This window comes from Sorghum bicolor, chromosome 6 (assembly GCF_000003195.3).
Source record: "Sorghum bicolor cultivar BTx623 chromosome 6, Sorghum_bicolor_NCBIv3, whole genome shotgun sequence".
Lineage (NCBI taxonomy): Eukaryota > Viridiplantae > Streptophyta > Magnoliopsida > Poales > Poaceae > Sorghum > Sorghum bicolor.
Window position 1 is genome coordinate 33,833,955 of NC_012875.2, and position 8,270 is coordinate 33,842,224.

Consider the following 8,270-nt stretch of genomic DNA (forward strand, 5'->3'; position numbering starts at 1 on the left):
AGGTTTTTAAAGAGACTTGGTTTCAATAAGCATGATACAATAAGAGCAAAGGGGTTAGACATGCTTATATCAACCAAGTCCAATACCCTGCATCCAAATATGTGAGTGAAATCCAACAGGATATAAACACAAGGCTCATAAGAACAACGGAGTAAAACGCGGAAGCAAAGGGTAATATGAGCCAAAACACATGACATTAAGATATCACAATAACCACAAGTCATGTCTCACAACCATAGTATCTCACACAAGTGCAATGCATAAAAGTAAACGTGATGCATGATAAAGTAGCACACATAAAAAGGGGTATCTCAAAAGAATAGACTCCTCAAAAGAAGACTCCTAAACCCTCTCTAGCTCCCCCTAACTCCTAACTCTCATACTACGACCTCTCTCCCCCTTTGGCATCAAGCGCCAAAAACCTAAGAAGTCGGTGGAGGAGGCGGAGCAGTGGAGTCCCTCGGCACGGCCACGAAGCGAGCTGCATCATCTGAACTGTCGGCCATCGAGGTGGAGGAGGTGGAGTGACCCTCTGAAGCTGCAGGAGCTGGAGAAGCGGTCTGGGTCTGCTCTGGCGCTGTCACAGGCTGTGCTGGCTGGTCGAGTCCGGCTGACGACGCTGGCACGGACTCGGTCGCTGTAGCTGTCGTCTCTGGTACTGTGGAAGACGGTGAGCACGAAGTATAAGCAGGGTGATCCAACGTGCGTAGGGCAACTGACGCCGACCTCTGAAGCTCTCTGAGATGGTGTCCTCTATCTCTGAGACAATTAGATCCCACAAATCGAACTCTGTCTAGGAGATGAGGTGAGCAACTAACCACTGCTGGATGCGAGTGAACCCGTCTCTGTAGCCTGTCCTGGGGAGAAGGGTCTTCCTCAACACGAAGTCAAGGATCCTGGCTAGGCGTGTCAAATCTCCCACTGTCCTGCTAGAGCCCTCCCCAAAAGGTGCACGGAAGCATGGAGCCACGAAGTCAACCGGTGGTATCTCATCACCGTGAGGACGACGAGGGGGATCCACATTCCCGTAGCACAGTTGGTGAATCCTGGTGGGAGAGGCTCGTAGTCCAAGCACCTGTCTGGCCAACTGTGCTGTCACTCTGTAGTCAGTCCCTGCCAGTGCGTAGTGGATATAACTGTGATCTGGAGAAATCCACACTGACGCATAGAACTCTCTGACCCATTGCTCACAGTAAGTGCCGGGGAGTGCTAGTAACTCTAGAAGTCCGTGGAGGTAAGTGAAATACTGACGAATATCTGCCCCAACCACGTTCCCGAGAATCTCTAGGTCAATCACTCTGTGCTCCCGGAACTGTGACTGAGAGCGAACCAATGCCTCGTGAATGTCCTCCTAGACGACTGTGTAGAAGCGGGCACCTGCTCTGGGATCCCTGGCAGCTGGAAACCAGGTAGGGAACGGAACAAACCGCAGTTGCTGGATCTCTCGGGCTGACACAAGAGTTAGATCCCTGTGGATCCTGACTGGTCTCTGGCGGGAAGCTGGAGTGCCTCTAGCCGGAGTGGCACGAGCTGTGGAGGTGGACTGACCCTACGTACCAGTCCGGGGAGTGGCCTGAGTACGAGCACGAGTCGACCTCCGCAGTGGCTGCTCCTACTCCTGTCCCTCTGCTGGACCCTCTGCCTGGGTCTCTGTCTCAGTGTCCGGATCCTCCTGAGCCAGATCCCTAACCACGAGCCTAATCCTCTGTCCGCCAACTGTCATGGTGCCTGGAGGGGATCCATGGAATGCCTCTGCCTCAAGAACTGCACGCCGCTGACGTGGCATAAGATCATCACACCGATCCTCAGAGAACCAGAGCGACCACCTCTCTCGGCTGCCTCGGCCGCTGCTGCAACTGCCTCAGCGACCTCTGCCTCTCTGTCACTTGCCTTGCGCTTCTTGGTGGCCAGCTTCTTTCCTTTGCCTTTCTCTGCCGCTGAGAAGCGACGGGAAGGATCACCTCCACCATCACCACCTGAGGTACCTCCAGTGCCGGCTGTCGGACCGCTAACATTCTTGCAACGAGCCATAGCAAGACAAACGTCCGACAAACAACTGACTGGCGATGGAGAACAACGTAGATCCACGGACGAGACGCGTTCCGGATGAAATCTCTCGATCGGAAACTGCCAGAGAACACGCAACCTCGCCTAAAAGAGCTGCACAGGGGGAACAGAGAAGATCGTGGTTAAAAACCTTTTCGTAACCCGTTCAGCCATAATTTCAAACACCTTAAGGGCATAAACCCCGAGAACTCACCCAAGTCCTTGAAACTTCGCGAGATTAGATCCACGCGAGAAGAGGAGGGTGAGGGATGGCTCTGGTGCAGATCTGACGCAGGGGAGAGGACGTGGCCACGGAGGATCGAACGGAGGCGGCGGATCCGGCGAGCTACGGCAGCTTAGGGCACGGGGGCGAACAGCGGCGGATCGGGAAGAAGGAAAGAAACCGCCCGAGAAACACCCCCGGGCTCGGGTTATAAACGCCCGCCGCGGGGTTACCGGACGCTCTTAATGTGGCACCGGACGCGTCCGGTGACCACCGGACTCATGCGCAGAGAGGTATGCAAAAATGAATCACACCGGACGATGGGCACCGGACGCTGGCTTTAGCGTCCGGTGCTTCAGGTCACGCCAGGTGAGCACCGGACACACCACACCGGACGCTGCAGGAACACTGTTCCTGCGTTCGGTGCGTGCAATCTGGCACACTCACCGCACCGGACGCTCAGAGGCAGCGTCCGGTGCATCGTCCGGTGCTCCTCTGAGCACTTTTCCAACTAAGCACCACGTCCGACTTTGACCCAACCAAGTTCCATTTCCAAAAGCACACAAATAAACACCAAATGGAACTGGTATGAGTGACTTCTCTCAAACCCTCAAATTTTTACAAATATTTAGCCATAGGCTTAGTAGTTTTTATGAAAGTAGTTCGACAAAAACACTAAGGAGCATCGTATGGCCACAAAGCTAGGGGTTTGAATCATAATGAGCTTTGAATGCTCCCCCTATCTATGGACGAACACAGCAGATGCTCAATGAATAACCGAAAAGAAACGGTCAATTAACAAGCATGCATATGATATGAGTTGAAATGCAATACTTGAAAGTAAACTAATGCTTGTCAAGTTTGATCTAAGGTTAAGCTTTTTCACACACACAAGAGGGTTATCTTAACCATGTTAGACAAGCCCTACATGCAAGTTATATTTTTAGTTTTAGTATGCATGCTATGCAAAGCAAAAGTTATTTACAAGATTCAACACACAACATTTATCTTTTAGTGAAGTTGGATAGGTCAAGCACATTAAGTTCATTTCTCAACATACAAAACCTAGCTTCATCTAGGGGTTTTGTGAAGATATCCGCCAATTGATTTTCCGTTCCCACATTCTCTAGGGATATATCACCTTTAGCAACATGATCCCTAAGGAAGTGGTGGCGGATGTCAATGTGTTTTGTGCGGGTGTGTTGAACTGGGTTGTTTGCAAGTTTTACGGCACTTTCGTTGTCACACAACAAAGGTACTTTGTCTAGTATTACTCCATAGTCTAGCAAAGTTTGTTTCATGTAGAGTATTTGTGCACAACAAGCACCGGCGGCTATGTATTCCGCCTCGGCCGTTGACAAAGCAACACTATTTTGTTTCTTTGACATCCAAGAGACAAGAGATCTACCTAGGAAGTGGCACCCTCCGGATGTGCTTTTTCTATCAATCCGGCACCCGGCATAATCCGAATCGGAATAGCCTACAAGTTTGAATCTTGCACCTTTAGGATACCACAAGCCTAGGCAAGGTGTGTATTTTAGATACCTAAGAATTCTCTTGACCGCAATCAAGTGAGATTCCATAGGCATTGCTTGATATCTTGCACACATACACACACTAAACATTATATCGGGCCTAGATGCGGTGAGGTAGAGTAGACTTCCTATCATAGAGCGATAGAGAGTCTTGTCAATTGGGTTACCTCCCTCATCCAAGTCGAGATGCCCATTTGATGCCATGGGAGTCTTGATTGGCTTGCAATCCATCATCTTGAACCTTTTGAGAAGATCTTGAGTGTACTTCTCTTGAGAGATGAAAACTCCTTCCATCATTTGCTTGACTTGAAATCCTATGAAGAAGGATAGCTCGCCAATCATGGACATCTCAAACTCCTTGGACATCAAATCACCAAATTCCTTGCAAAAATCTTCATTAGTAGAGCCAAAAATAATATCATCAACATAAACTTGGCAAATGAAGATTTCCCCATTCATTTTCTTGGTGAAGAGTGTTGTGTCAACTTTCCCAATCTTGAAGCCCTTCTCAATGAGGAAGTCCCTAAGCCTCTCATACCAAGCTCTAGGAGCTTGCTTGAGACCATAGAGAGCCTTGGACAACCGGTAGACATGCTTGGGGTACCTAGGGTCTTCAAAACCGGGGGGTTGCTCAACATAGACAAGCTCATTAATATAGCCATTCAAAAAAGCACTTTTCACATCATTTTGAAATAATTTGATATCATGACTAGATGCATATGCAAGTAGGATACGAATTGCTTGAAGTCTTGCCACCGGTGCAAAGGTTTCACCGAAGTCAAGACCTTCCACTTGTGAAAAGCCTTTTGCCACAAGTCTTGCCTTGTTGCGCACCACTTTGCCTTGATCATCCTTCTTGTTCCAGAAGACCCACTTTGTTCCAATCACTCTTGCATCTTTGGGTCGCTCTTCAAGTGTCCATACTTGGTTGCGAGTGAAGTTGTTCAACTCCTCTTGCATGGCCATGATCCAATCCGCATCACGAAGAGCTTCCTCTATAGTCTTTGGTTCATCTTCAAGAGACACAAAAGCGTGATGTTCAATAAATAAAGCATGTCTAGAACGAGTAGTTACACCACGTGATGGACTCCCGATGATGAGATCTTGAGAGTGATCTTGGAGGAGATGTGATGTTCTTCTTGGTGCCACTTGAGGGGTTGGTTGGGGAGCATCAACATCTTGTGCTTGTGCCACCGCTTGCTCATGAGTGACTTGGGTGTCTTCATGAGCATCTCTCACATCCTTGTCTTCATCTTGTGGCACATGTGAGGTGGTTGGTGGCTCAATGACTTGCACATCATCATCATCTTCTTTGGGCTTGATGTCTCCCACCGGCATGTTCTTCATGGCATCCCTCAATGGTTCACCACCTACATCATTAAGATTGTCACTTGCTCCTTGGGAGCCATTAGTTTCATCAAATTCAACATCAAATGTTTCTTCAACCATGTTTGTGGCATGGTTAAAGACCCTATATGCTTTGGACTTTGATGAATAGCCAACCAAGTAGCCAATATCACATCTTCTTTGGAACTTTCCCAAGTGTTGGCACTTCTTGTAGATGTAGCACTTGCATCCAAACACTCTAAAGAATGAGACATCGGGCTTCTTCCCATTGAGCAACTCATATGGTGTCTTCTCTAGGAACTTGTGAGGAAAGAGCCGGTTTGACGCATAGCATGCGGTGTTGATTGCCTCGGCCCACATCTTCTCCGAAGTGTTATACTCATCTAGCATTGTTCTTGCCAAGGTAATCAAAGTCCGGTTCTTTCTTTCTACAACCCCATTTTGTTGTGGTGTGTATGTTGAGGAGAACTCATGCTTGATTCCCACTTCATCACAATATTCTTAAATGTTAGTGTTGTCAAACTCTTTTCCATTGTCACTTCTAATTTTCTTGATCTTCACATCAAATTGATTTTGGGCATTTTTTGCAAACTTCTTGAATATTGATGCAACTTCGGCCTTGTCTTGCAAGAAGAATGTCCAAGTGTACCGGGAGAAATCATCAACTATGACCAAGCAATATTTGTTGCCTCCAAGACTAGCATATGTTGTTGGTCCAAACAAGTCCATGTGAAGTAGCTCAAGCACTCTTGAAGTAGAGAGATAGGCTTTGGTTGGATGAGTGTTTGCAACTTGTTTGCCCGCTTGACATGCACTACAAAGTTTGTCATTTTCAAATGTCACATCCTTCAAGCCTCTAATCAATTCTTTCTTCATCAACTTCTTGAGTGTGCCCATTCCAACATGTGCTAACCTTCTATGCCACAACCACCCAAGTGAAGTCTTGGTGAATAAGCAAGTCTTGACATTAACTTCATTTGATGAAAAGTCAACCACATATAAGTTGTTGTGCCGGAAGCCTTTGAATATCACTTCATTGTCATCTTCCTTGGTCACAATTACTTCCTTCTTCTTGAATAGGCATTCAAATCCAAGATCACATAATTGTCCAACCGAAAGCAAATTGAAACTCAAAGATTGCACATAGAGCACATTGGTGATGGAGTTGTCATTTGATATAGCAACCTTTCCTAGTCCCTTGACTTTCCCTTTTGAATTGTCACCAAATGTGATCTTCTCTTGGTTGTCAACATCTTCATCAAGAGAGGTGAACATCCGGGGATCTCCGGTCATATGTTGAGTGCAACCACTATCAATTACCCAATGTGATCCACCGGTCTTGTAGTTCACCTACACACAAGAGATCAAGCTTGAGATTTAGGGACCCACATTTGCTTAGGGCCCTTGACCTTCTCTACTAGTTGCTTTGGCACCCAAATCTTCTTTGGCCTTTGCTTGTTTGGTGGCCCCATGAAGCTAACCTTGACCTTGCCACACTTGTCTTTCCTTACAATGTAATGAGCATTGAAGGCAAATGGTCTTGCATGCTTGGGCAACGGTGGTGGTAGTGGTGCCTTACACTCATGAGCAAAATGTCCTTCTTGACCACACTCAAAACATCTTTTTGGCTTTGGCTTGCTTGCTTGATCATGAGTGGCTAGAGACTTGATGAGCTTTGTTTGATGAGCCTTATAGCCAATCCCACTCTTGTCCATCTTCATGACGGTGTTCATGAAAAGCTCACTTTGAAGGTCCTTCCCTTTTGTGAATTTTGCTAACCCCATGGTTAGGTGTTCCTTCTCTTTCTTGAGCTTGTTGTTCTCTTGAGTTAGCTTCTTGATGATTGGGTCATTGTTGCTTGCTAACTCATCCAAGATGAATGTTTCATCTTCTTCTTGCTTATCATACATCAAACCAAGCTTGAGATATTGATTTTCTTCCTTGAGCAACTTGTTCTCATATGCAAGCTTCTTATCTTGGTCAAGTGACTCAATCACAATGGTCTTGTGCTTGACTTGTTCTTGCAACTCTTTCTTGAGCATGACAATTTCATCCTTGAGCTTGATAGTGTCCTCATAACTCTCGGCCACTACCACTTTCTTGCCCTTGCAATCAACACATTTGCTTGTGCTCTCCACAAGTAAGTCATCACAAGATGTGGCTATATCAAGCTTAGCAACATTGTTAGTAGCAACATGTGTTTCAATTGCGAGTTCATAAGCTATCTCAAGGTTGTCATAGTTTGCTTTTAGAGTTGTTAGTTCCTCTTTCATTGCTCTATATCTAGTGATAAGCTCATCATGAACACTCTCAAGTTTATCATGTTTTTCTTTGAGCTCTTTTAGAGAGAGTTTGAGCTCCTTGAGCTTAGTGGTCATGATCTCATTTTGGTCTCTAAGCTCATCACTAGACTTGAGCTTTGCTAGAAGTGTGTCATTTTCGAGTTCAAGCTTTTCATTTTCACTTCTAGTCTTTCTTATGACTTTTGTGTACTTGTTTAGCAATTTTACAAGTTCATCATAAGAAGGTGATTCATATTCACTATCACTTTCACTACTCTCATCCTCACTTTGTACCTTCCGGTCACCTTTGGCCATAAGGCATAGGTGTGTAGAAGATGTGGATGGTGGTGAAAATGATGGTGATGGAGCATCGATGGCAATGGCGGCAACCTTCTCATCATCACTTTCATTGTCGGAGGAGTCACCACTTGAGCTCTCAATGTCGGTGAGCCAATCACCAACAATGTAAGCCTTGCCATTCTTCTTCTTGTAGTGCTCCTTCTTCTTGCCACCTTTCTTCTTGTATTGCTTCTTGTCATTCTTCTCATCATCACTTGAATCATCTTGCTCTTTATTCTTCTTCTTGTACTTGTCCTTCTTGGGCTTTGGACATTGATGAGCAAGATGCCCAAGTTCCCCACAATTGTAGCAATCCATCTCGGAGATGGGCTTCCTCTTGCTACTTGTGAAGAATTTCTTCTTCTTGGAGTCAAAGTTGACTCCATTCTTGTTGAGCTTCTTCAACATTTTTGTGGTTCTTCTCACCAAGAGGGCAATGGATGCATCATCATCACTTGATGTTGATGACTCAACTTCAATCTTCTTGGCTTTGCCCTT